This window comes from Pinus tabuliformis, chromosome 8 (genome assembly GCF_031772625.1).
Source record: "Pinus tabuliformis cultivar Carrire ecotype Pingquan chromosome 8, CPIR1, whole genome shotgun sequence".
NCBI lineage: Eukaryota > Viridiplantae > Streptophyta > Pinopsida > Pinales > Pinaceae > Pinus > Pinus tabuliformis.
The window spans coordinates 599,934,395-599,961,185 of NC_142294.1; positions in this window are offsets into that span (position 1 = coordinate 599,934,395).

Sequence of the window (26,791 nt, forward strand, 5' to 3'; positions counted from 1 at the left end):
GTATTTTGATCAAGAAGTTTATAGAAATGTCTAAGAATCCACCCTACATACTTCAAATTGTGAAGTATTTATACAAAAATTATTACAAAATATCTCAAACAAACTTGAGATTAAATCTAGGAAATAAAAATATCTTCTTGTAAGAAGATAGAGACAACTATTGAATTGCTTTCATGCTATCCCATTTATTGTGGTGTTGTTGGCCTTTATGGTTTGGTTTTAGCCCTTTATCCTGCTTTGTTTTTTTATCATTTACGCTGGAAGTTTCATTTCATTTTGGCTTTCATCTGATACTCTTTGACCCTGCTGACCTGTCTTTATCTTTTCACCTAGTTGTTTTTCTTTTACCTTTTTACTGCATTTTTCTTACAGTAAATCAGTCAAATTTTCCCACCATTCAGCATCAAGTAATTTGATTTTCAACATTCTTCTATATATTTCATCTTCCTCAGTGTACTTAGCAAAAGTAGGCTTAGTGATGAATAAGTTTTTTACCTCATGCTGGAGGAAAAACAAGTTTTCAAACATTTGGTAAAGAACCTTGCCTGTTGGCAATGCCTTTAATGAAGATGTACTAGCCTGTTCTTTTCTGAGCTCTCTGAGTTTGTTGTTGTAATATTGTTGTGCCATAAGCTTATCATTTATGACTAAGGGACTCAGAAACACTTTCTCTCTCAAAATTTGAAACTTGACCATAAATCTATCAACTGCTACCTCGATATTTTGACACTTGTCCTCTAATTTTAACATCAAGTTTCTCTTGGAAAGGACCTTCCTGTTATAGACATTTTTGTGCCTTACAGCATTGAGCATGAAATGTCCATAATCTTAGGGATCCAAAGTCCCTAAACATGTTGTTCCTACCCCTAGAGGAACAAGGCTAACAAACCACAGCAATTCACAGAAGTTCTCCACCTGAAACTGCTCAAAAACAAGTCAATTCAGGATCATGTCAACTGCTCCACTGAGAATCTGCGCTGAATGTCAGTGGATCCACTGTCTACCTGCGTTGAATGTCAACTCCAACACTAGCTACCTGCGCTGAGCGAGTTTGGACATGTGGCAGACTCATTCCTCAAGGTGTCAGAGCTCAGGAAGCTTCCAAAATGACACTTGCCTCAGGGAATTCGACTGGTGATGAGTAAGAGGTTCCAAATATCCAAGTGCAAGCAAGAACCTCCAAGTGGAATCAAGAACTGACAGAGGGAGAGGACACTAGTCAGATCTCAAGCTGACTCATCCTCTCTCCAAACATCTATATATGGATCTCTCCTCCATGAGATCCAGAGGCTGGGATTTTGTTATTGCAAAGAATTGCTGTTGGTTTGAGACTGGAATCATTGGGTGCTTAATGCTTTGAAGGGAGGTGAAGATAGGAATTCCATTCTGCTGGGAAGGAGATGCTGGATTGGAGCCCTCTGGGTTGTATCTCTTCCTGAACCTTGTTATTTATCAATAAAGCTATCTTGGTTTTCTCCTATATACTGATGTATCTTTGATGTATGATTGCATTAGTGTATTTGATTTACTTCTAATCCTGAATCATTTATGAATATGAATATTTGCCTTTGTGTTGTGTTCTTCTCTTGTCACAAGTAGCTGTTCTCTTGTCGCAAGTAGCTGTTCTCTTGTGATCTCGCAGGAATCAAGTAGTTGTTCTCTTGGACGAGCGAGGAGGCAAGTAGCTGTGAACACCCAAAGAGAAGAGGATCTGGATCGAGGGACAAACGGAAGACACCGGTAAGTCCATTGATCTCTCCTCTTTCACATTTCATAAAGGAAGAAACCAGAATAGCTATCTCTGTTTGTTGCTAAGGCACTGTCACACCTTAGGTGGATAGGATCATCCTGCATAGGCATTTTTCCCCACAACAAATTGGCGACTCCGTTGGGGAGATTTGTTTTAGTCATTTTATTTTTGTTTCTATCATTGTTTACCTCATAGACTCAACAGCAACAATCGAACTGCTTCTGCTATTCTCAGTTGCAAAGTAGACAGTTGCTGCCTTGATCCTTCACTGGATTTTGTCTATGATCTTAACAATGGACTCACAAATGACTTGATGATCCTTTGTGATAGATCTTAGTACCCTCTCAAAGCATCCCTTTGATTATACCTTGCTTGTGTTTCTGATTTGGCCTGAAACTGTTGATTTTTGAGCAATTTGTGACCCAGAACCTGTGAGAAACGAGAGTTTCTCCTTCAGTGCAACTACTGTGAAGGCATTCTGCATTTCAACGCAGTTCCCGTGAAGGCTACCTGCGTTGAATGTCAAAACCACAGTGTTGAGGTTGCACTGAACCAGTCTTGCCTTGTGTAGCTGGGGTTCTCTGCTCTCTGTTGCCCTGTTTTGATCTCTGTTTTTTGCAGCCTGTAACCAGCATAGGTACCAGTCTAATAACCCCTTTTCTCTGCTTAAATTGCGCCTCCTTTTGTACAAAAAGACTGTGAGTGTTTTTATGTGTTTGTGGCATCATTTACAGTTTTCCTTTGCATGAGTGAAATAATCATCTTGTAGCCCTTGATTCAGATCTGTTGATTGTGATCTTAGGAGAGAGTTCATTGGTTGTTTACAGTTGATTATACATTTACTTTTGCTTATTGGTTTGAGTTTGTCTCTTTTAAGTGTCGAAACAAGCTGTTCATTTCGAAAATCGCAAAGTGTTGTAATCTCTTCTACGCTTGTTGATTTCAAAAAAAGTAAACTTGTTTGTATCTGTCATTTAAAAGCAAATTCAAAGTTGTACAAAAAGCTTTCTTTGTAGGCATCAATACTAAGAAAGCGGAAAACAAACACCTGCATTGTGCATTTGCATTTTGATAAGTTTGCATGCTTGATTTAGGAATAGTGCATTAGAGTGTGCTGATTGCTCTTTGAGAAAAGATGGTGTCTTTCTTTTCCCTTAGTAGCTAGGATTTTCAAAGTTGAAAAGATATAAAGCTTGCTTATCATCTTTAGACTGCATTTAGGAATTTGTATCATACATCTCGTGGTGAACCTTGAAAGGCAAACTTCTAAAAAGATCAACTTAAAATAAACTAAATGAACCTAACAACGCTTTGCAACATAACGCACAACATAGAGGTCTAGGCTAGAGACGTGTTCCGGCGTCGTTAAGCCTAGTGACTGTTGATCTCGTGGAAGGTGGGTGATTCCTCCTGAGGGACGATAGCGCTAGTACGGATTGTGCTCCCACGTACCGTCGCGTATATATTGGGAGAACCCTATAGGCATATATCCTTTATCCTTAGGAAGCCGTGTCGGCCGCCCTACTGATCGCAATGCAGTGAACATAGCATTCACGAAGATCGACCGCCCGTACCTTAAAAAGTATTCTGCGGTTTTGCGAAAGGTTTGGCACACCCTCTGCCTAGAACTCCAGAGCAGTTTCTTTTGGCCTTTTTCAGACTCTATAACAGAAAAAGTCCATCCGAGCATTTGTCACTTCGGGCTCGTTAAAACATCGAAGGAGACTAGAGTCATCTTTAGCTTTTTCTCGACTCTTTAAAACTGAAAAAGCAAGTTGTGTCTAAAGCGTCATTAACAATTTATTTTAAACGGAACAATCACCCTTTATTCCCGCGTTGATCTTTAGGTTGAAAAGATGGAGCACACCAACCAAGGAATTCCCCTTGGTGGAAATCCTAGTCCCTTCTCCTCTTGGGGAGATGTTGGTGCGCCCCACATGGCCACTTTGTCACTTCCAGGATTGACAATTGGCCTACCAGTCTGGCTCTTTTCAACCAATGTCGTTCAGAACACCACCATTCCTGAACAGTCGAGTCAACAGTTAGACCAGACCAGAGTTGCCCACCAGCCTTCGACTTCATCTTCCTCTCCTCCTTCCTCTTCGCTTGATGGAACTGGTAAAGCAAAAAACCGAGTTCCTAAGGAGAAGAAGGAGAAGAAGAAGAAAGAAAAGAAGAAGAAGGAGCCAAAGGCGACTGGGGGCAAACAAGTGTCGTCTGACAAAAATCCACACACAGCACTGGCAAGGCCTAAATCGCCATGCGTCATATGCAAGGGAGACCACTTCCACAGAGATTGTCCCTGTATCCCTCGGATACTAAGGGACTGGTCTCCCCGTTTGCACAATTCGGTAGCGTCGACCTCTGATAGCCATGTTGACTGCTCACCGTCAACTAGTGGAAGTGAAGCCACAGGACAAAGAGGGAACGCTAGATTTCCCTGCAAACTGTGTGAAGGTGATCACGCCATCCACCGTTGTCCCTTCTTAGACGAGGCAAAAACAGTTCTGGAAGATCGCCCAATTTTACGAGCGCAACTTCCTCCTGGATATCAAAGACTCCTGCCAAGTCCTTCGCTAGTTGAGAACCTGGCTGACCCGCCCAGATGGTCAGCCGAAGCACCTGCCATTGAAGATGAACCATCTGAATCCACACCTGACGAAAGTCTAAAGGTTGAAACGGCAGTTGACCCGGTTTTGCCTTCAAAGGCTCTATCTTCGAATGACACCATCACAGAGGAGAATAAAGACGACACCGTCCAAATTCTCTTCATTAGCACTGACTCTGATGATCAAGGGGGAAATGCCACCATTCCTTTATCGCAGGAAGGAAGTTCATCAGAGCGATATCCGACCGTCTATTCGGTCCCACCACCAAGCAACCTGGTTGTGTCCTTTGACTAGAACCAACTAGGCAGACCCCGCTTGCCAGCTAGCATACCATTCAGAATTATCGTTCAAATATACAGAATGGTAATGGCTGGCACAGTTATTGATGAAGGGGCATCTGTATCCTTTCCTCTATTGCTTGGAAAGCGCTTGGTTTGCCAGCGCTTTTGCCTGAAATGAGAAATCTATCAGGCTTCGATAAAGGAACCAGTCGACCTTTAGGGATCCTCCCCAATGTGCCCATAACATTGAAAGGGAAGACCGTTCAAATGAACGTGATGGTCGTTCAAGGACCCTTTGATTATAACCTACTCCTTGGACGAGACTATATATATTGCATGGGAGCCATCGTCTCATCACTCTTTAGAGTAATGTGTTTTCCGCATGAAGGAAGAATGGTCAAGCTCGTGGACCAACTTTCATTTCCCGGATCACGCATCGCAAATAGTCATGTACCATCCCTAAATGGTCTATTCACACAAGAAGTGTCTCAACCCATGGTCTGTCCTCCTGATGAGCGCGAGTATCCGGGAGGATATGACTGGAACCCAGGGGGCATGCGTCCTGGTCTGCTTCGGCAGAGAACTTTGGGTATAGGGTAGGTTTCCGCGGGAGAATATGACTAGTCCGTACCCCGTCCGTAGAGGAAGAGGGGTTGTTCTAGAATAAGATTCTTTTGTCAAAGTTATGTGAGTCGGCGGTCGTCGTCGCTCACCGTTGGTAGACATCGCCGAAGAAGTGTTTTATTCGTAGCCGCGAACGAGACAGTCTTTGGGTAACCTGAAAGAGGTAAGCCTCTCTCGTTAGAACAAATGTTTTGACGGAAAAGAAGTAGAGGTAACCTTGAAACTCTGTTTTATGCCTGGGGGCATGCAAACCTTTTGGAATGCAAGCAAGGGGTGGCTATTTATTTTTTTAAATTTTTAGGTCCTCCCTTTAAACCTGTAGGTCTAACCCTTTAAACTCGTAGGATTAGTCATTTCCGAACTTGCATAACGAAAGGATCCGGGGCAAAGCTTCGTGAGATGAAGCTCCATAAAAAATAGAATCTCAATGAGACACTCTTATCATATGACTGGTATAAACGAGCAGTTTTAGCATAAAGTTCATGCTCGTTAAAAAATAAACGCAAGGTCCGAGCAGTTTTAACGCGGAATTCATGCTCGTTAAAAAATAAACATAAGCACCACCCGGTAAATAACCACTGTGAACGTAAACCTCATCAGCCATTAAAGCCTTGGTCGTGTTTGCACCGTCACCTCCACTTTTCATTTGGCCGATCGTTCACCTCCATATGATTGTTTACCCATTTTGAGGAACAACTGCGAAGAGTGATTTCACCTAGCCATCCTTGTGACACTGCCGTGATTGGAAAATTCCAACCTGTACCTGGAATCAGCTGCTAACCCTATTTATCACTCGTTCCTCAAAAGACGAGTCTTTTTTAAGCTCTTTTCAACTGACTCGTAAAATATGAAAATATTGCCGATTTTTGGCCTTCCAGCTCGTTAAAGCAACCGGAAGTGCTATCCCTCCTCTAGATTTTAATCTTTTTGGACCTGAGGGATTATTGCACAAAAAGATCGAGCGCTCGTTTTGTTCGGCTCGTTAAAACGATCGAAAACTCATCCCTTATGTATTGTTTTATACTTTTTCGGACTTAAGGGATTAGATGACGAAAAAGGAATTTTGGAGTTAACTTTATGTACCTTTTCAGACTCTCTAAAAATGAAAAAGGACCGAGTTATCCTTGTCATTAGACTCGTTAAAATCACTAAATAGCGACAAACTTGTCTTTAGACGAGAACGAGTTTCACTATCGCTAGGCTCGTTAAAACATAGCGATGGGCTTGCCCGAAGGGCGGGTTATAGAACAAGCATATGTTATCCTCCTCAAGCTTGACAAAAATAAAGAGGTACTGGTCAGCAATGACTGGGGAAAAATTGGGAGAAACTAAAGAAAACTTTGATGGTAGCAAGTCGCTCTTGAACATGACACTTTTCCTCCGTACCATAATCGGGTTGGGTTGTTTCATTCAATGGTCACATCACCATGGTCTCGCCATACCATCCATAATTGGGGTAATGCTACCGATCCATCGCATCAGTGTCGCCATATGTTCAAGAGAAGTCGTTCAGAAAAGAGTCAACCGGGTCCCATCCACTGCCATACATTATCCTTCATCCATTCATGACCGCCACCCTGAATCATATGTCACAGATCGTTTTCACCTCCATCGAAATCATTAGCTCCGTTCCGTGTCACTGATGTGGGATTCATTAAGGCCCTCCTTTGACGGATCGCTTCTTGTCGACATCAGCTCATTATCCAAGAAGTTGATCTAGGAACACCCCCTTCAGTACTTTGAAGCTTGCATGCCTCAACGGCAAGTTTCTCACTTCTGGCGACAGGTATACATCAATGACCTTCGACCGAAAGATTTTGCGTGGTGTTTGACGCCAAGTCCTTTATTCACACCACGTGAATTGTACTGCAGTACCTTGAGGGTCATTATCATTATCGGTGATTCCTCTCGCGCTTGTTAACGGTTTACATCATTGACCGGTAATCAAGCGATGTCTTTCCATGTTTGACTTCAGAACAATTCTCACATGGATCGACTTGTACTTAGAGTGAAGATTGAACGAGTTTGAAGACCCCGGATCTAGTTTCATCCATCCGGGCTGCGATATATATTCAAGAAAAATAAAGGCATTTGACATGTACATCATTGCAGCAGATGATCATCCTACTCAAAGGATGATAATTTCACCAAAATTATCAGTCTACCATCAGACGATTGTCTATTCTATGTACAGAAATGAATTTATAAAGCTGAGCATGGGAATGCCCGCCTCAGCTAGATCATGAAAGCAGTATGAAAAATAATGTATTGTATTGTATCTTATTAAAGGTCTCCTCCCAGCAATTGGATGAACTTCGGACCCTCCTGGATAAAGCATTTCACCCGATAAACGGCCTCATACTTTAGGGGGCAACTGTTATAGACATTTTTGTGCCTTACAGCATTGAGCATGAAATGTCCATAATCTTAGGGATCCAAAGTCCCTAAACATGTTGTTCCTACCCCTAGAGGAACAAGGCTAACAAACCACAGCAATTCACAGAAGTTCTCCACCTGAAACCGCTCAAAAACAAGTCAATTCAGGATCATGTCAACTGCTCCACTGAGCATCTGCGCTGAATTTCAGTGGATCCACTGTCTACCTGCGTTGAATGTCAACTCCAACACTAGCTACCTGCGCTGAGCGAGTTTGGACATGTGGCAGACTCATTCCTCAAGGTGTCAGAGCTCAGGAAGCTTCCAAAATGACACTTGCCTCAGGGAATTCGACTGGTGATGAGTAAGAGGTTCCAAATCTCCAAGTGGAAGCAAGAACCTCCAAGTGGAATCAAGAACTGACAGAGGGAGAGGACACTAGTCAGATCTCAAGCTGACTCATCCTCTCTCCAAACATCTATATATGGATCTCTCCTCCATGAGATCCAGAGGCTGGGATTTTGTTATTGCAAAAAATTGCTGTTGGTTTGAGACTGGAATCATTGGGTGCTTAATGCTTTGAAGGGAGGTGAAGATAGGAATTCCATTCTACTGGGAAGGAGATGCTGGATTGGAGCCCTCTGGGTTGTATCTCTTCCTGAACCTTGTTATTTATCAATAAAGCTATCTTGGTTTTCTCCTATATACTGATGTATCTTTGATGTATGATTGCATTAGTGTATTTGATTTACTTCTAATCCTGAATCATTTATGAATATGAATATTTGCCTTTGTGTTGTGTTCTTCTCTTGTCACAAGTAGCTGTTCTCTTGTCGCAAGTAGTTGTTCTCTTGTGATCTCGCAGGAATCAAGTAGCTGTTCTCTTGGACGAGCGAGGAGGCAAGTAGCTGTGAACACCCAAAGAGAAGAGGATCTGGATCGAGGGACAAACGGAAGACACCGGTAAGTCCATTGATCTCTCCTCTTTCACATTTCATAAAGGAAGAAACTAGAATATATGTCTCTGTTTGTTGCTAAGGCACTGTCACACCTTAGGTGGATAGGATCGTCCTGCATAGGCATTTTTCCCCACAACATTCCTCACTTCCAAAATTATTTCAATTTTGTCCTCTATATCCAATTCCTAAAGTTCATATTTGTTTTTACTATTGAGGAAGTGGATAAGTCTGGTTGCATCTTCAAGCATGTCTCCTAATTCTTCCTTGACTCTTTAGATAGCCTCTATGGCCATCTTTATTAGATATATTTGTTCAAAAATCACTTGAATAGATGGCCAAATATCATTGACAGAGTCAATGATATTGGCCCATAATAGTTCCTTGGTTTCCCAAGGGGTTCCTTCAGGGTCAGATCTTTCTCCATGGCTTTTAATCTTTCATTCATTCTGGCTGCTTTTTGCACTTCTTCCTTGTGCATGATTTTGGAAAGTTTGTAATCTGTTTCCAAGCTTGTCACCTTTTCTTTTAGTTTGTTCATCTTTGTAGCCTGTATGGATGTTTCCTCCATGGTTCTGACCAATTCTGCTGCTTCCTCACCTGATTCACCTACTTCTGATGTAGACTCTATGGAAACTGGTTGTGTTGTAGGTATAGGAAATGTGGGAGCCAATGAGGCTGCCAATGTGGAAGGGACTGTTGTTGAGACTGTTGGGATGACATTTGTAGGTGTAGTGGCAATATCAATTTTCTTCAATTGGATTAAAGTATCCAATTCATTCTCTGTTTCTCTTAATTGATCATTGAATTTCAGGACTAGGTCCATCAATTCTTCATGTCTAGTCTAGCTCTCCAAGACTTCCAATGTCCGGGGATGCTGCAGCTGAGATATCTTCAATTGTTTTTTAAGTGCTGAAATGTCATCATTCTTATTCTTTATCATCTATTCATTGGCTTTAATGTCTTTGGGATCATGTCCCAATTCAATCATTAAGTCTTCCAAAGACTTAATTCTGGTGTCTTTGGCTTGTGAGGAGGTCTTCTCTAACTGATACTGAGCTAAGATATTGCTCAATTAATTTTGCAACTAATGAGTAACTATGGCTTTACCGATGAGGGTGGAGTAAATCATTTCTCCAGCATGTTTATGAAACTCAATTTGGTCTATGGGATGAATATCCCTTTCCAACACTTCAAAATCAATTTTCTTGTAATCTGCTGATGTCCTTGGCTATTGGGAAGTTGGTTTTATGAAGGACATCTGTAGTTCTTCCTCTTTGATGTCAAAAGCTAACATCAACCTAGTCTAATTGGTAGGTGTGATTTTGAGATACTGAGCATAAGTTTGGGCCTTCAGTTTCTAATTTCTCATCTTGATCTCTTTATATCTATCTTTTATATCCTTATCCTTATCAGTAGGCCTACTGAATGAGGTTACTTCTACACTTAACTTCCTTTCCAAAATCTGGGTCTGTGATGTGGATGGTCCCTATGTTTCCCCAGATGGAGTTGTGTCTTTAATTCTATCCAGCTCAATATCAGTTATTCTACTAAGCCTTTTGTGTCTTCCTTCTCTGAAATAGGATTTGGCCTAGGCCTTTTGCTCTGACTAGTCTCATATTGTATATTTGATGTGTCCATTCCTGAACTTGAGGGTTCCTCTCTGGTCCTTTTGGGGTTCTTTTCCTCATTCTGAGGAGTCTACATGATAGGAGGGGTGCTCATGGTTCTTTCTAGCTGTTCAGGTACCTACAGAAATGAGCTCTCATCAAGTTGTATTTCTAAGTCAATCAAGGTATTCTCTACATCTACCTTTGTACTATCCCTATCTACAAGAGTGTTTTCCACCCACTCAGATTGATTGGCATATCTTTCTAGCTCTGGTATGGGGTGATGAATATAAGGTCCCTACTTGGCCTTCTTTCTCAATCTGGTCATAAACTCCTGGGGTCATACCTCCACATGAAACGTTTTTGGAACTTCATTTGCTGCAAAATTTGGTCTGCCTCCTCCCCCGCCTCTCTAGAATTGCAAATGAAGGGGCCTAAGTGGTTTTTAACTTTAAATCGTTATCTTTTCTTAGCTAAGACAAAATTGATTTCATCAAATTTCATTATTTGTCTATAGTACTCTAGAGCAAATAACCTCATGGGGAGGTATTTGGGCAATTTATATGGTGCAAGCTGAAAACCATAGATTCTTATCTCTGTGTGGTTTTGGTAAAGGTACCAATCTCCCACTTTGCTTTGTTTAGACAACTGAAGCACCCTTTTGATCTCTTGACTTATTCTAGGTGGAGGGCTTCCTGTCAGCATGGTCATGACTGGATGAACAAAAGAATCAATGAAATCTGTATGTGTATGGTGACCGAAACTTGTGGAAAAGTGGGATCCAAAATATGACAGACCTGGGTTGGCCTCTGGTATCAAGCTTCTGAAGAGTGAAAGGAAATCTGTCTAGCTAATAATATAGGAGCATATGGTAGAGAAAAAATGGGTATTTAAATACTTTCTCATTTTGCATTCTGGTGAACTGTTCATGCATTCTTTCAGCTATGAACTGAGCATAATCATACAAAATAGAAGGAGGCTATCCTGGGGTGTAAATAGACATGAAGGCCACGATAAGATCATCAACAAATTCAACAGTGGTATAGCCCAGAACACATGATATCATAGTCACAATATGCTTTCCCCTTTCAGAGAAAATGGCAGAAACGTATGGAGGGGGATCTTTGGGAATATGCTGCTCTTCTATAATGAATGTCTAGAATATTTGGGCTAACCTGGACAGACTCAATTTGGAGTACTTTTCCAACAAATCCCCAATGGAGAGTGGGGTTAGGTTTGGGCCTGGTTGGAGCTGTAACATCTCATTGATTGATTCAGTTGTGATGATGAAAAAAATATTTTGGTTAGGGGACATAATAGCTCTCTGGCTGGGAATGTAATAGGAATGGCACATATGGACAATTTCAGGGAAGATGTGCACTTGGGGAAATTAATATTTGGGCAAATTGGATTCCCAAAGGCCAATGTCATCAGAATGGTTTAGATATCTTTCCCTACTCAAACAATGAAGTTTGAGCTGGACCTCATAAGCACTGGTATCTTTGATTTTGAAATCCCTATCTGCTAGGGGAAGGTGGTCTAGGTCCAGATGGGGAGTTGTCATAGGTCTGACATCCATGGCAACAGGGGCAGCCATAATTCAGTTCTTGTGGATTTGGATTTAGCTTTAAAGGTTTATTCATAGGTTTTTAAATGGAAACTGGAAACTTTCATAAGGTTTTGGTCGCAGGATTTTATATTTAAAGTAATTTTCATTTAATTTTACTTAATTAAAATACTTCAAGAGTGAACATTTTCAAATCTAGAAAGAGGGTCTAGTAATTCATTCACAAATACCTAGAGTTTAGGTGAATTGACTCCAAATTGGTGTTCTGGACGATGAAAGAAGGTTGAATGGGCTGTGAGAGCTTTGTATGTGGTCTCTGCTGCTTCTTTGAGGACTGGAATGGGATTAACTGGTAGTTTTCAGGTTTGCAGGTGTCGCACTAGTTCACAGAGGTTCACAAAGAAAATGAGCGAAAAAGACGAAAAAGGTCTTCCTAGTCTTTTTATGGAGCAACAGTCACTTTTTGGTGGAAAATTTTATGAATGAACAATAGGTGGTTTATTGGGTCAAGTGGGGAGGTGGTTTCCCAGGCCATCACACCACTTATGAGGGTTGGGTGATATTTAGGAGGGGTCAGCCGATCTACTCCAGCGATTGACACATAGCAGTTGGGGGCCGAGGAAAACCGCTTTATCAGGCAAGTAACAATCGGCCATCGGGCGCGGCTGATATGGTTGTGGAATGTCAGATGAGGGGGATGATGATTGGATGACAATCGAGCGAGCGAGGTGCGCGGGTGATAGGAGCATGGGTTTTTTTTGGGGGGCGGGGCAGTGCTTTAAACTTCGGCGGTATTGGATTAGTTATAGGTTAATGACGGATTAATCAATCGGTAGGGGCTTGATGACGGGATTAATTGGTTTTGTCGGGATATGGGGTAATTTATATTGTTTTTATTAAAACTAAGGGTTGGGATATTACATAAGGTATTTAATTAATATAAGGAAAAGGTATTATGGGATTTATATAATAAAAATTAAAAATTAATATGAAATTAGCGGAGTGAATATACCCTTAAGTATAAATGTCAATGTAATATTTTCACACTTTATTTACTTACACGTAATACTTAGGATAAGATGTCTTTTGTGGGTTTTTTGAGTGAAATAGAAATTACATAGGGGTTTTCACTTTTCCTAGGCAAATGAAGTTTATCCTTAGGAAAAGGGGTTTTATTAGGGTAATGAGGGGAAAATGAATTTAATGAAGGGGATTCCAAGACTTGATGTCCATAAGTCATTAAGCCAAGGGTCCGGTCCCACCAAAAGTCAGAGAAATGCTCTGAGCCTCTTTGACTTGAAGGATTTAAAGTACTAGAACATACTTGTGGATAGGAAATTAGTAAGTAAGGGGGGAAATGAATGAGGAGGAGTTAATCATATTAACTTGCAAACCTTTGTTTTAGATTCCATATTTGATCATACATATAGAAATATGTGTCTAAGCATGATGCATGTGTTTTGATCCAACTAATCTTATACTTTAGCAACCTTTCTTCTACTTACCCATTACTTACCCTACCATTGTTTCTTCATTTTATTCAGGTGCATTTAGACTAGCAAACCCTTACCATCCATTTTTCTTTTGAAAAGTAATCTTTCTAATTCTAACCTTATATCATCCAAGGGCTCAGATTAAACTAATGATCTCCTTTTATTTTTTCTACCTATATAATGATCCACCAAGATTAAACTGTTTGGTCAGATTTTATTCTCTAACCCATTATTCGCTAAATTAATGTTGAACCTGGGTTAGGGCCCACTAAGCCAACAAATGGTTTCATTTCCAGGACCGGGATCTGCATAAAGGGATGTGTGATGTTGCATCACTGGAATGCTACTACGAAGGGAATCGAAGACTAGTTGGATAGAAATATCCACGAATTCATGTCACAAGAAAATAGAAATCCGCGATTGGTGAAAGAACAGTGGTTGGACAGATATCTGTACATAGAGATACACAAAATCTTCTTTTGTTCCTTCCTTGTTGAATTATATGAGTGGATCTCTAAATTGGCACATGGCCAAGGAAGGTGGAGGCTTGACGGTCCGTTAGTGTGGACCCCGGAGTTAGTGCAGAGATTGGAAGCCTCGGAAGATAGGATTGCATGCAATGTCGATCACTGGCTCGATCGTATCATAAGAGGATTTGTGACAATGTTTGCAGTCGATACTTCAGTTAGCTACAACGAAGTAGAGCACCACTTCTTCAAGGGACCGCGAGGTAAGTATTTAAGGTATTTAAATACTTGGATTAATATTCTCTTGTGTGAAAAGCAGGTTATGCAGTTACCTTAATGTCTAGAGCTACGCGAAGTGGGGAGATCTTTAGGGATAGAGGAAGAACAAGCACTGAATATAGCCCGTTGAATAAACTTCCTCTGAGTGACGACGAGGAAACAGCACAGGCTTCACCGCAGAGTGTTGTTCAGTCAATAAAACGAGGGTTCCCGCGAATATCCCATCCACCTACCTCACCTCTGCGTTCACCTCCACAGCATACACCTTTGCCCACACTGCCACCATCATCGCCAGCAATCAATATGGTGAATGTAGTAAAGTTGCCTGTTTTCAAGGGGTTGGGAACTGAAGACCCGGATCAGTTTTGGTTCGTCGCAAAGGCTGTATGGGAGTCTCGGGGTATAACAGATGATCAGATGAAGAAAGAAACATTGGTCACTTCTTTACAAGAATGCACGCCGACATGGTACATTAAGTACTACACTGATAACCTGATGGCTTCATTAGCAGATATTCAGACTATACTGAATAAGGAGTTCAATAGGCCTAAGTCTGAAGCTCAATCAGTTATGGGATTCAAGGAGATCATGATGAATCCTAGCGAGACACCCTAGGATCTAGATCAGAGATTGAAGTGGACAATCCGTGAAGCCAACATGAATCTTATGGATGGGCAGCACCGTGAATGGTTTGTGGCTTCACTCTTGCCTCATCTGAAGGTTGCTTTATCGCAGCAAAAGATTGGGACCCAGGCAGAGGCTCTGGAGATCGAAATTAGATTTCATGAGACGCCGATGGAAGATTCTAATTTGGGAGTTCAGCAGATTCACGCATAGTTGCAGAACCTTTTCCTAGAATTTCAAAGTCTGAAGAAGGATAGAGCAGTTCGGCTAGAGGTGCGCGAAGAAGTTTGGTGCCTGAAATGCAAAAGCCAGGGGCATGACAAAGATCACTGCCCCATCTTCACAAATTATGTTGCAGCAAGAGGGTTGATGCCTCTAAGGCCGAAAGATCAAGAAGGGCCAAGTACAGGGCCCGTGCTATGGTGTGCTATCTATCAGGTGGATGGAAAACATGTCATAGAAAATTGTCACCTGCTACAGAAATTTGTACAGACACTGAAACAACTCTTCTGCAACTTCTATCAATCAGTGGGTCATGATGAGTGTAACTATCATAGCTATGAGCTAATGATGGATTGAACACCCGCATATAAAGTGCAGGCAGAAACTCAGCCTTCGGATCAAGGCGTTGGGGGAGCGCAAGGAGGATTTCAGGGGCACACGTGAGGTCGAGGTGGAGGAGGACCTGGTAGAGGTCGAGGACAAGTGATCTACTACAACTGTGGGGGACTAAGACACTACACACGAGAATGCATGAACCCGACATTCCTGTCGTGTAGATATTGCACTCAGTTTCACCACGTGACAGAACACTGCCATATATTACTAGCTAAGATACGTGAAAAAGGGGCACAGCCTCATAAACCTACCCAGAATCTGCAGATGATGAGGGTTGGACCCCACGAAGAGGATCCTAATGTGACCATCATGCTGCAAAGTGGAATGACGACTGACAAAGACAAGGGGAATAAGCCTAAATAAGGTGAATGGGTCTACAAAGCTCCATAAAAGGAGGTTGTATTTGATTTGGAGTGCGCGAAGGAAACCTTCATGGAAGCAAAGAAAATCTTCGTTGAGACCTCTACCTCAGGAAGTTAGGATAATTCAGCTAAAGAGATGGGCCCTTATATGCTTACTACTTTCTTGGAGACCTGTATGAAGATGTTGCATGATAGCAAGGCTGTGAAAGGGTTACAGGAGCTGATAAATAAGTGTGCCATGAAATAAAATGCTTCTGACGGACCGCGCGTAGTCAAGAAGATTGGTAAGCATAAGGAAAGAACAGGGCGGGAGATGAGACTCACTGCACAAATAGGAGAATATGAAATGGACCAAGTCATTTTGGATCTAGGGTCTGACATGAATGTTTTTCCTAAACAGACATTGGAGAGAATGGGAAGACCTATGCTGCATTGGTATCCTATTCAATTGAGGATGGAAAATCAGCAAAAGATTATCCCCATGGGAAGATTACAGGGAATGACAGTCGATATCGAAGGCACGAGCATGTTGGCCAATTTTGAAGTGATAGAGATTGTCGATGACAACAATCCCTACCCTACACTCCTTGGGATCGACTAGGCTATCGACATGAACGGGGTGATTAATTTGAAGAAATGGACGATTTCATTTGAAAGAAAATCACTCTGTGTAGTAGTATCGTTGGACCCTGCAGAAGGACCGTGCTACACTCAACCGGTCTGCAATTACGAAAGTGATGACGATTTGGACCAGATTTATAAGATAACTACACAAGATCAAGATTGGGTGAATCCGACAACTAATGGGCATCTTGCATGGGACCGTGAGAGCTCCTACACATTAGATTCAGACAAGGAATTGAACACTGGAAGAATGGATTGCACGAAGTATCTATGCTACGATGTAACATGATAACCAAATTGTTGCACTGCATATCATCGGAGGTAAGAAGTCTACCATTTTAACTTACATTGATAAATTTATGAATGCCTTTGAAAGGGAAGTGCCGAAGAAGCATCGCTTCCAAGCCTTGGACTTGGAGTTGCGCACTACAACTGCAAGATGGTGGGGTACGCATAAGGAAAACTTCGATGGATGGCGTGAATATAGAAGAATGATGAGGGTGTAGTTTGGTCACCCAAAGGTATGAATGACAGAGAAATACGATGGAAGGAGTGATCCATGCGATCATTTAGCCAGATGGATCGACACTTATGGAGCAGAACTGCAACCAAAGTGGGTGCATATTATCTGTCACACCTTGGATGTAATACCTATGAATTGGTACTTGGTGACAGAGCTTCGCCATGGCATGGACGAATGGGATATTTTGAGACAAAGATTCTTGATTACATTCAGCTTTGAAGATGGATTTGAGTGCATTGATGAAGTGCCACAGGAGGTCAAAGCATCCATCTTCAGAATACCATGAGATCCCTTGGATTTGATTCAATCGGATTAGACCACCCAGCTGCACCACGCGTTGTAGTGCTACAATATGACTGTTGAAGAGGAAGATGAGGACTCGAGGAACATCAATATCCCGGAAACAGAAGGACAACACAAAGTTGAGGATCCGCATATAGAAAACCAAAATATCACCACGCCACTGAAAACAAGACAAGTGAACATCGGGATAGAGGTGGAGCCAAAGTTTGCAAAGATAGGGGACTACTGGGATGTTGCTACGGTGGATACAGTCATTGCGTTGCTCCATGAATACCAGGACTTGTTCCCTACAAATTCTCAGACTTAAAGGGGATAATAGGGGACGTGGGAGTTATGAAAATTATGTTGAAACCAGACACAAAGCCGATCAAGCAAAGGCCTTACCACCTCAATTCAAAGTATAAAGAAAAGGTCTGCTTAGAGTTGGATAAAATGTTTGCGGCAAGTATTATTGAACCAGTGGAAGAATCTAATTAGGTGAGCCCAATAGTAGTTTAGGAAAAGAAGCATAAGGATGAAATAAGAATATGCGTAGATCTCAAAAAGTTGAATCACGCTTACGTGCATGATCCCTTTTCGAATCCGTTCACCGATGAAGTGTTAGATAATGTAGGAGGACAGGAATCATATTCGTTCACTAATGGTTTCTCGAGGTACCATCAGATCAAGATCGTGCCAGAGGATAGAAGTAAGACAAACTTCACAACTGAGTGGGGATGCTTTTAGTATATTGTAATTCCTTTTGGAATGAAGAACACGTCGACAATCTTTTCGCACGTAGTCATCGCAGCATTCAAGGAATTCATTAACAAGTTTCTAGAGGTATACTTTGACGATTGGGTGGTGTTTGGGTTGGTGAAACGCCATGTAGTCAGCCTATGCCTGATGTTGGATACATGGCGAAGGTATCGGATTGCACTCAATTTAAAGAAATGTTTGTTCTATGTTCCTTTCAGGATCTTGTTGGGCCATGTGGTGTGCAGACAAGGATTAATGGTGGACCCAGCTAAGATAGCAGTTATAACTAATTTGGAGGCACCAAGAAATGTGAAACAATTGCACGCAACGTTGGGGCATATGGGATACTATGAAAAGTTCATCAAGAGTTATGCCTAGATTACCTCGCCGATGGAGAAGTTGATAAAGAAGGATGCTACATTTTGTTGGAACGAAGAATGTCAACGAAGCTTAGATGTGTTAAAGGAAAAAATAGTCATCGCGCCAATCCTAGTCTTCCCGGATTGGAAGAAGGAATTTCATGTGCATGTGGATGCATCATGTATTTCACTCAGAGCAGTATTCACACAAGCCGATGAGGGAGAGTTGGATCACCTTATAGTGTTTGCAAGTAGGAAGTTTTCTAAAGCTAAGAAGAACTATTCAATGATAGAGCCCAAAGGTTTGGCTATGGTGTACGCGTTCCAGAAGTTCAAACACTACTTTCTAGGTGAACATTTTAAGATGTATACAGACCATTCTGCACTGAAGTACTTGGTTAACAAGCCTATGTTGCGGGTGAAGATATGCAGATGGTTGCTACTATTTTAGGAATATGATTTCGAAGTCATTGTGAAGCCAAGACGATTGAATGCAGGGCTAGATCATCTGTCGTGCATTGAAATAGGAGAGGAGCTTACTAATTTGGAGGACAGACTGCCTGACGTGTAGCTCTTTGGGGTGCATGTAGCTGACAATCACTTTTTAGATATCATACACTTCCTGACGACGAGGATGGCTCCAGCAGTGTATAATAGTCAACAAAAGAAGGAGCTAGTGGTGCGCGTGACAAACTTTTCTGTCATTACAGGACATTTATATAAAATAGGCTTGAATGAAATTCTACGACATTATGTACCTAAGTTTCAACGGAACAGCATCCTTGTTGAAGCTCATGGAGGATCTATGGGAGGACATTATGCAGGAAAAGAAACAGCGCAAAAGATTTTATGCACTCAGTTGTGGTGGCCGACACTACATAAGGATTCCAAGGCTTACTATAAGGCATGTGATGCATGTCAGAGGATGGGCATGCCATTACGAAGGGATGAGCTGCCTCTAAATCCGCAAGTGTCATTACATCCATTCGAGAAATGGGACATTAATTTTGTAGGCCCGATTCAGCCTCCAGGAAAGAAGATGGGTGTGCAGTATATCATCACTGCGACAGAGTATTTGACCAGAGGGCTGAAGGCGCAGCCCGTGAAGGACTGTACACGGGCAATAACAACCAAGTTCCTCTTTGAATATGTGATGACTAGGTTTGGTTTCCTGAATATTTTGATGAGCGATTGTGGTACACATTTCCTCAATGAAATGATCAGTTCGATGACATAGGAACTCCAAGTTTATCATCAAAAGAGCACGCCATATCACTCGCATGCTAATGGGACGGTTGAAGCATTTAATAAGATTTTGGGGAACGCACTGACGAAAGTTTGCAATGACAAATGAATGATTGGGACGTGCACATACTCGCGGTGTTATGTGATTACAGAACTACATGTAAGAAACTGACTAGACAGACACCCTTCAGACTGGTTTATAGCATAGAAGCTGTGATGCCAATGGAGTATATTGTACCTAGTCTATGCATAGGAGCATTTATAGGAATGGCAGATTGTGGAGCCCTGTAAGAGAGGCTCACGTAGCTGAAAAAGCTTGAAGAAGATAGGTTTTTGGTTGGATTCCATTAGAAAGTTCAAAAGGAACGCAAAAAGGCATGGCACGACCAGCACATCAAACTGTGCACCTTCAAGTTAAACGATTTGGTTTTATTATATGACAGCAAGTTTGATAAATTTCCAGGAAAATTTTAGATGCATTGGCTGGGGCCATATGTCATCAAAGAAATTACTGATGGTGGAGCAGTTCCACTAGTGAAATTGAATGGAGATCCATTTCTCAAAAAGTTAAATGGCAGTCGATTGAAGCCATACACCAGGGATCCCGCCAGATGACTATATGATGAAAGCGCAGTCTTAGCGCTCCAGGCAGCTAAAAGGAGGCGTGGGACTATAAAATACACTGCTTGGGTTGTAGAGTTTCACGACTAGGGGACTGCGCGGGATGGAAGAATGTCACAGCATCAGCAGAAGCGCGAAGGGAACTATGCTATAGGAGGAGAGACCACGTAGGGTAGCCAGAAAGTGATCGTTATGGTCACTATTTATGATTTGACAGTGATGAAATGGCTAAGAGGAGCGGGGGGCAACATTTAAGATGGAATTTAAATGTGAGATCTTTGAAAATATGCCACCAATATAGCATTTATGAATAGATTTTGAGGGGAATGGTCACATTTGAATTCAAATTTGCCTGTAAATTACAAATGGCCACCAAGTGAAAAATACTTCACATTCTGAGACTTGAGATGTCGAACTATTGGTTGTGCATGAACCCTACGAATTTTGAGGCTTTGGTGGCAAGTTCAGTGTTTGACAGGTTGCCTAAGGAAACCCAGGAGCTCCTTAATAGCCTTATGTCAACGCTTGTGGAAATTGCAAGTGCTAGAGGATCAATGGCCTCTAAGGGAGCTTCCCCTGAGGTCGTAAGTGTGGATATGCCCACCGCGGTACCAAAATCACTAAGGTCGCCTAGGCAGAAACCTACGCCAGTAGGAGAGGCTTCCAAGACAAAGAAGGACATACAGAAAGTGACACATCTGGTGCGTGACTCGCCAAAGAAGCACCAGAAGAAAGAGAAGCCCACCGTGCAGGAGAAAGGCAAGGTGGTCAACCTAGAATCTGATGAGGGTGCCAAAGAAACTAGTATGGGCACAGAGGAAATTGACATTGAGGGTGTAGACCTTATCTCAAAGCTACCAGAATACATTCCTCCATGCCGGGGTAAGGTGAAGATCCCAAAGGACCCAGACAAGGGAAATTTTATGCTTAATACACCCCTGCTGCCACAAAAGATCGTGTTTGAAGGACTGTGCTTGGTGCGCATCCCCACCTAAAACTTGAAGATTGGGACTTGGCGGACACGGAGCAGTTCCCCCACCTAGCCGCTGATAGTTTCATGTAGAGGGTATTCTATAATGATTCAGGTGTCATCGCACTGGAGTTGGTGAAGTGGATTCATGGGGTGGAGAAGGCAGGATTGTTGAAATTGCTATGAGTGTCACATTACCATCATGCACCCATAAACTTGATAGTTATCAAACAGTTGTTGTGCCTGGTGCATGACGGGTGCCTTTGGTTGGAGGAGCCAATCCCTATAATTGATATGTTGATCCATAGGATCACCCAACTACCCCATTCAAGACTAAATCTAGCCAAGGCATTTGGCGGAAAGGTGGGCAAGCGCGACCTCACCAAGCAAATGAATGACAAGTTCAAGCTTGCCAAGAAGCCACGCGGATACTCAATTTCAAGCATAACTGACCTCACAGTAAAGGTAGCTGGTGGGCTCCAGTATTGTAGCAATAATGCTACAACTCCTGGAGCTTCCTTCTTTAATTTTATCAACCCGGTAGTTCGTAACAAACTTGGAAGCGACGGTGCTGTATGCACAAGTACTAGCTCTTGCCACAGTTGTCACTTGGTCAGCTGGCACAAGTCCGCTAGGGGTTCAAGCCAACCTCTATGAGCTCTTAGAAGAAGCTTTTTAACTGATGGACGAAAGCTAACTCAAAGGAAGCTAATCTATTTGCAGAAAGGGACTGAAAGCCAACAAGAAACGCAAACCCTAGCAAACCCTAATTCTACCAGCTAGTCTCACTGATGCAGAGATGGGAATGCAAACTACTGAAAGAGATGCCATTACTTCTATGAAGGTAAAATGCATGTGTCTATACTACCTCTATCTGAAGAAAACATTTTTTGTATTTTTGTTTCAATTATTAGAATTATCATGCATGTGCTTTTAACTAGCTTTTTACTGTGCAGAAGTGGATCAAGGAGGAGAAAGGCTTGAAAAAGGTTGGGAAAGTTTAGAGAGGGTCTAAGGGGTCCCTAACACCCTTCCAGAGAGTTTCACAAAGTTTGGCTACCAAGAGACCGTATTTATGAGCTTCTACAGGAAGTCTGCGGGGGTTCTACAGGATGTTTCAGAATTTCTACAGGATGTTCAGTAATTCCTACAGGATGTCCTACGATTTGGATTTTGGATGATGGGTGAGCGAAAAGGGCTGCATGGATGGATAGGGAGGTAGGAGAGGGGTTTGTAATGACTTAGTGACAGGGAGATGAGGTGATGAGAGGGTGTGGAAAACTAGTTTGTCTGAAGGAGGGTAGAGGGAATGGAAGGCCGAAAAGGTAGGATAATGTGGGCAGTAGAGTAGTTTAGAGACAAGGGGTCTAATTGGGAGATGAGCAGTTGGCTTGGGCAAGGCTTCGAAGGATGAGAGGATGAGGGAGTAGCACTGCACAGTATAAACTGAATCAAATCATCCACGTCCTGCACATAATCAAAACATTCCTAATCTGTCCTAACTGTTTAATGGAACCAATGATCAGCACGTTATTTCTAAAGAAAACCATATATTGGTACTGAAGCAAAGAAACATTCCAAGAGGTCTGAGCGCATGGACAACTACTACAAACGAAAATATTGCACCAAAGATTGCATGAGTACGTAAACCAATGTTTTTGGTGGGTAGCACTATCTGCAATTCCAGCCCCTAGAAAGAGGTGAAAATGAGTGTGCAGGCAACCCTTTTCTGGAACTTTTATCAACTCCAATCTCTTCACTCTATTCTAAACAGCTGAAGCAACTCTATCTTCTAACAATGACCTACTTAACCACACCAAGAAATCTAACTCAACAAACTGCATTTCAAATGCATGTAAAGAAAACCATAACGCTGAAAGAAAAGATAACAATACAGAAGAAGGAGGCCTTAGGCTCTCAGGTTGGGCCCAACCCCGAGAGCTATGGCTCCTTTAAAAGCTCAGAACTGAGATCAAATCTGACTGCTTTCCATTAAAAAATAATAATCATAAGTCAAAGAGCATGCCAATAATGGCTACAAAAGAGCAAAACCAAGCTAGCAGCTCGTAGTGCAGAATGTGCAACAATGTTTCAAAAATCCTTTTCGAAGGCTAAAGCCTTATCATTTATACATCACGAGGCCCCAAGCTGGCCTCCTAAATCAGTGGGACTTGGCTGACCAAACTAGGAGTGAACTGCTGCTTCCTCTAAATCTATTTGGCTGCCTTCTAAATCCGGTTGTGGTGGCTGTTGGAGCTCGGAGTTGGGGGTGAAGATCCCGAGGAAGGCCATTTAATGCTGGACAACCCTCCTATGAATCCTTAACCCCATCTTGGCTGTCTCCTGGTCCTTATCTGCTCGGTTTTGTTCCAATCATGTGTCAAAAAACCTGAAATGAGCACGTGTTAGCCACCTAGGAATAGTGACTGCCCTTATTCGTACAAATGACATAAACATACTAAAAAATGATGCATAAGTTATGAAAAATGAAGGATTGAGCAAAGGTAGTTAGGCCAAATGAGCCCAAAATGTTACCAAATTTGGGGCTCATCATCACCCCCCAGCTAAAATGATTGCTCATCCCTGAGCAACTAATCCAGCTCCTCGTCCTTCATTGCTTTCACCGCCACCCTCACATCCCAGGCTTCTGAAGTGGTCTCCTCCTCACTGGCATGGAACCCAGCCTTCCTTTCCACCTCTTCCCACTGCTTATGCTCTTCTTTTTCTGTGCTGCCTTCCATCAATCCTAACAGCAGAGGTGGGCTTAGCTTGAGGCCAATCCAGCTGGCTTGGAGGTTTTGTATGGACTTCTTGTAGAGGGGCACCCGTGCTAGAGCTTCCCTCATTCGAGTTGGAGTATGATATTCTCTGATTTTAAGGCTGTGGGACAATGTGTTCCATCGGCGGGTGCAAGCATGAACACAGTTGTCCCCTAATAGTCGCTCCATATCCTCAAAATGTGCTATGGCCTGTGCCTGCTGATCCATGTATTTCAATCAAGTTTGAGGGTTGGTGGCTAAGTGTTGGTGGGCCGATATCAATGCAGTGGGATCCCCTGGCTCTACTCTAATCAGCAGTGGCTCATGTAATTCTCGGTCCATGACCTCTTTGACCTCTGCTGCCCTCTCTTCTTCATGGTTCAACCATGAGGCAAATGCCATCAACTGCATATCCCCTACAACTGTGTTGGGATCCCATGTAGTCACATTAGGAAGGGCCAAATTATGGAGATAGAACTCCGAGAGTTTGGCCTTATCCTCTGATGAACTGCTATTGCATAACGCTGTGAACTGCTGGGGGTCTTGGAGTTGGGAGATACCCCTCTGTGCCAATGCATTAATCTGAAATTGCAGCCACTGGTCTCGTAGGTACAGGCCATAAGATTTGGCCGGCTGTCTACATTGTAGAGCATCCATGGCCCAACTGGCCATGCAAGCCAGTTGTGCCTCTTTTTGCTGCAACTGCTGTTTGAGAGCTTGCATCTCGATTTGTGCTTGTAGTTCCCTTTCCTGTAGATGCGAGGTTGGCTCCCCAAGACCAACTTGCAGTCCTTCTTTGCCTTGATGTTCTGTTGTAGTGTCCCCTGATGATGTGCCCTTTTCCTTCTTCCGTTCCTGTAGCTGCAGTTTAAGTTTCTCGTTCTCTTCCTGTAGGAATACCCGCTGGCAGTTTGCCACGTGTTTGGCCATAGCTAATTCTTTTCTTTCCTCCTTGAGTTGTTCCTCCAAGGGGCCTATATCTGCCACTCCTTTTGATTTAGCTATTTTCATCCACGTGTGGGTTCTCACTCTTTCTTCCTCCAACGCAAAGAAAAGCGGCACTGTGAATTTTTGTGGAATAATTTTCCCAGCCTCCAAAAAGTTATAATACGAGCTCAAGCTTGGCTGGGGACTAGGTTCCGGAATATTCTCTTTCTCTTCTTCCCTCGGTGGCTCTACTTCGTCTTCCCTAAGTGGTGATGAGGGTGCCTCTCCCTCCATCCTCTCTGTCTCCTTAAGCAGGGCTAATGTTTCTTGTAGAACGGCCTCAGCATCCTGTAGCCGGGCTTTTGAAGCCAACCTGTCCATTCTCTCCTTCCAAGTAGTTGTCTTCGGGCTCCCCCACTCATAAGTGACTGATATTTTTGAGGGGGACCTCTCCCTTGGCGAGGTAGGGGTATATTCTATAGTAATTGGGCTGCTGGATGGAGGTTGGGGCCTGCTTGTTTTGATTCTCACACTTCTCCTGGCTTTGAAATACAGAGGGATCTCCCTCTTTCATTTTTCCTTCGGCTTAGGAGGTGTACTAAGGGTGGCCAGCACGGCTGCTGCCTCCCTTGCAAGAATTTCGGCTGTCTTCTCCTTTGGTTTTCCTTTCTCAGGGCTTCCTGTAGAAGGCCCTGTATCAGCTGATTTCTGGCTTCCTGTAGAAGCTGTTTTTGGTTTTCTTGTAGAAACAGGTGGCACCGTTTTAGCCTGTTTGGCTGAGGGTGCTTTGCTTTTTGACTTGGTTGAGGTTGCTTTCGAGGTGCCTTTACTAACGTGGACTTGTTCCATCCTTTCCACCCTACTCTGTAGCCTTTTCTCTCTGGGTGTCAATGTGGATTTGTCACCCGCCTTTTCGGCAACCTGGGGTTTCTCTTGCCTCCCCTTTTGTTCTTTCTTTGGTGCTTTGGCCGCAGGTTCTTGGCCTTTCCCTTTCTTCTCTGTGTGTACTGACTCCTTCTCCTCACTGCTGGAGGAGGTGAGCTCCTCGGTCAACATTTTGATATCGCCATCCTTAGTCAGATTTCGGAAGGCTTCCCACGAGAGAGGGACTGTGTAGGTGTGGAGTGCATCCTCCACGAGGAGCTTAATGAGCCCATGATGGGCTACCTGGTCTGGCGTGCCCTCTCGTAATTTGGTGGCACATTCAGTCATGGACTGCAGGAGGAAGTAAGGAATACTTAGCTTGTTTTCTGAAGGTAGGTCCATTTGGTGCCTCAATTCTGTGAGCAGCCGGAAATGGTACCCATATACGATGCTGAATCGTCCTTCGCACGTGATATATTTCATAATTTGGAGGCTGACCTCACTCCAAAGCGGTTGTAGGCTAGCTCTGCGAACCCCGTTCTTATCCTCTGAGAATTGCTCCTCCGGTGGAAAGAACTCCTTTTTAGCCTTCTGGCCTAATTTTCGCTCCTCCTTATCCCACGGTACCCCCATTGGGAGATCAGTGACTCTGCTGATGAACTGTGGGGTGAGTCTGAGATTCAAACCCCTGAAATTGACAACGGCCAGCGTTTTTGATTTTGGCTTCAAAGCTCGCAGGAACTCCTCTGCCACCTCATCATCATAACCTTGAAGCTTGTCGCAGAACGACATCCATCGCGCATGAGTGAACAGTTCTACCACCTCCGGGTTTTCCCGTAGCTTCTTTGAGTCTGTCGGTTCCTTTCTGATGAATCCACTCGGCATGGTGAAAGCCTGCTATGTTAGCCGGAGGTGGCGGGTGCGTATCAAAAGATGGCCTTTCGGATTGCTTGAGACAGAGCGCAGAACTACGCCTCTGTCACGCACACAATTTGTGAATTCTTGGCTATTTATAGATGAGCCTTGACAGGGGCTCAATTACAAACCACATCCTATAGAAAACCCCGCATATACTACGACGAAAATTTTCATGCAAAAGGAAGACGACGCTTGCAATTTTATGCTCAGATTGTAGTTTTACATTTTTGAGGACGTCAACTTCGCCACCCTTCAAACCAATTGCATGGGAGGAACAGGTTCAGGCTTACCTTTTCCAATTCGCCACCTTCGACGTGAATAGAT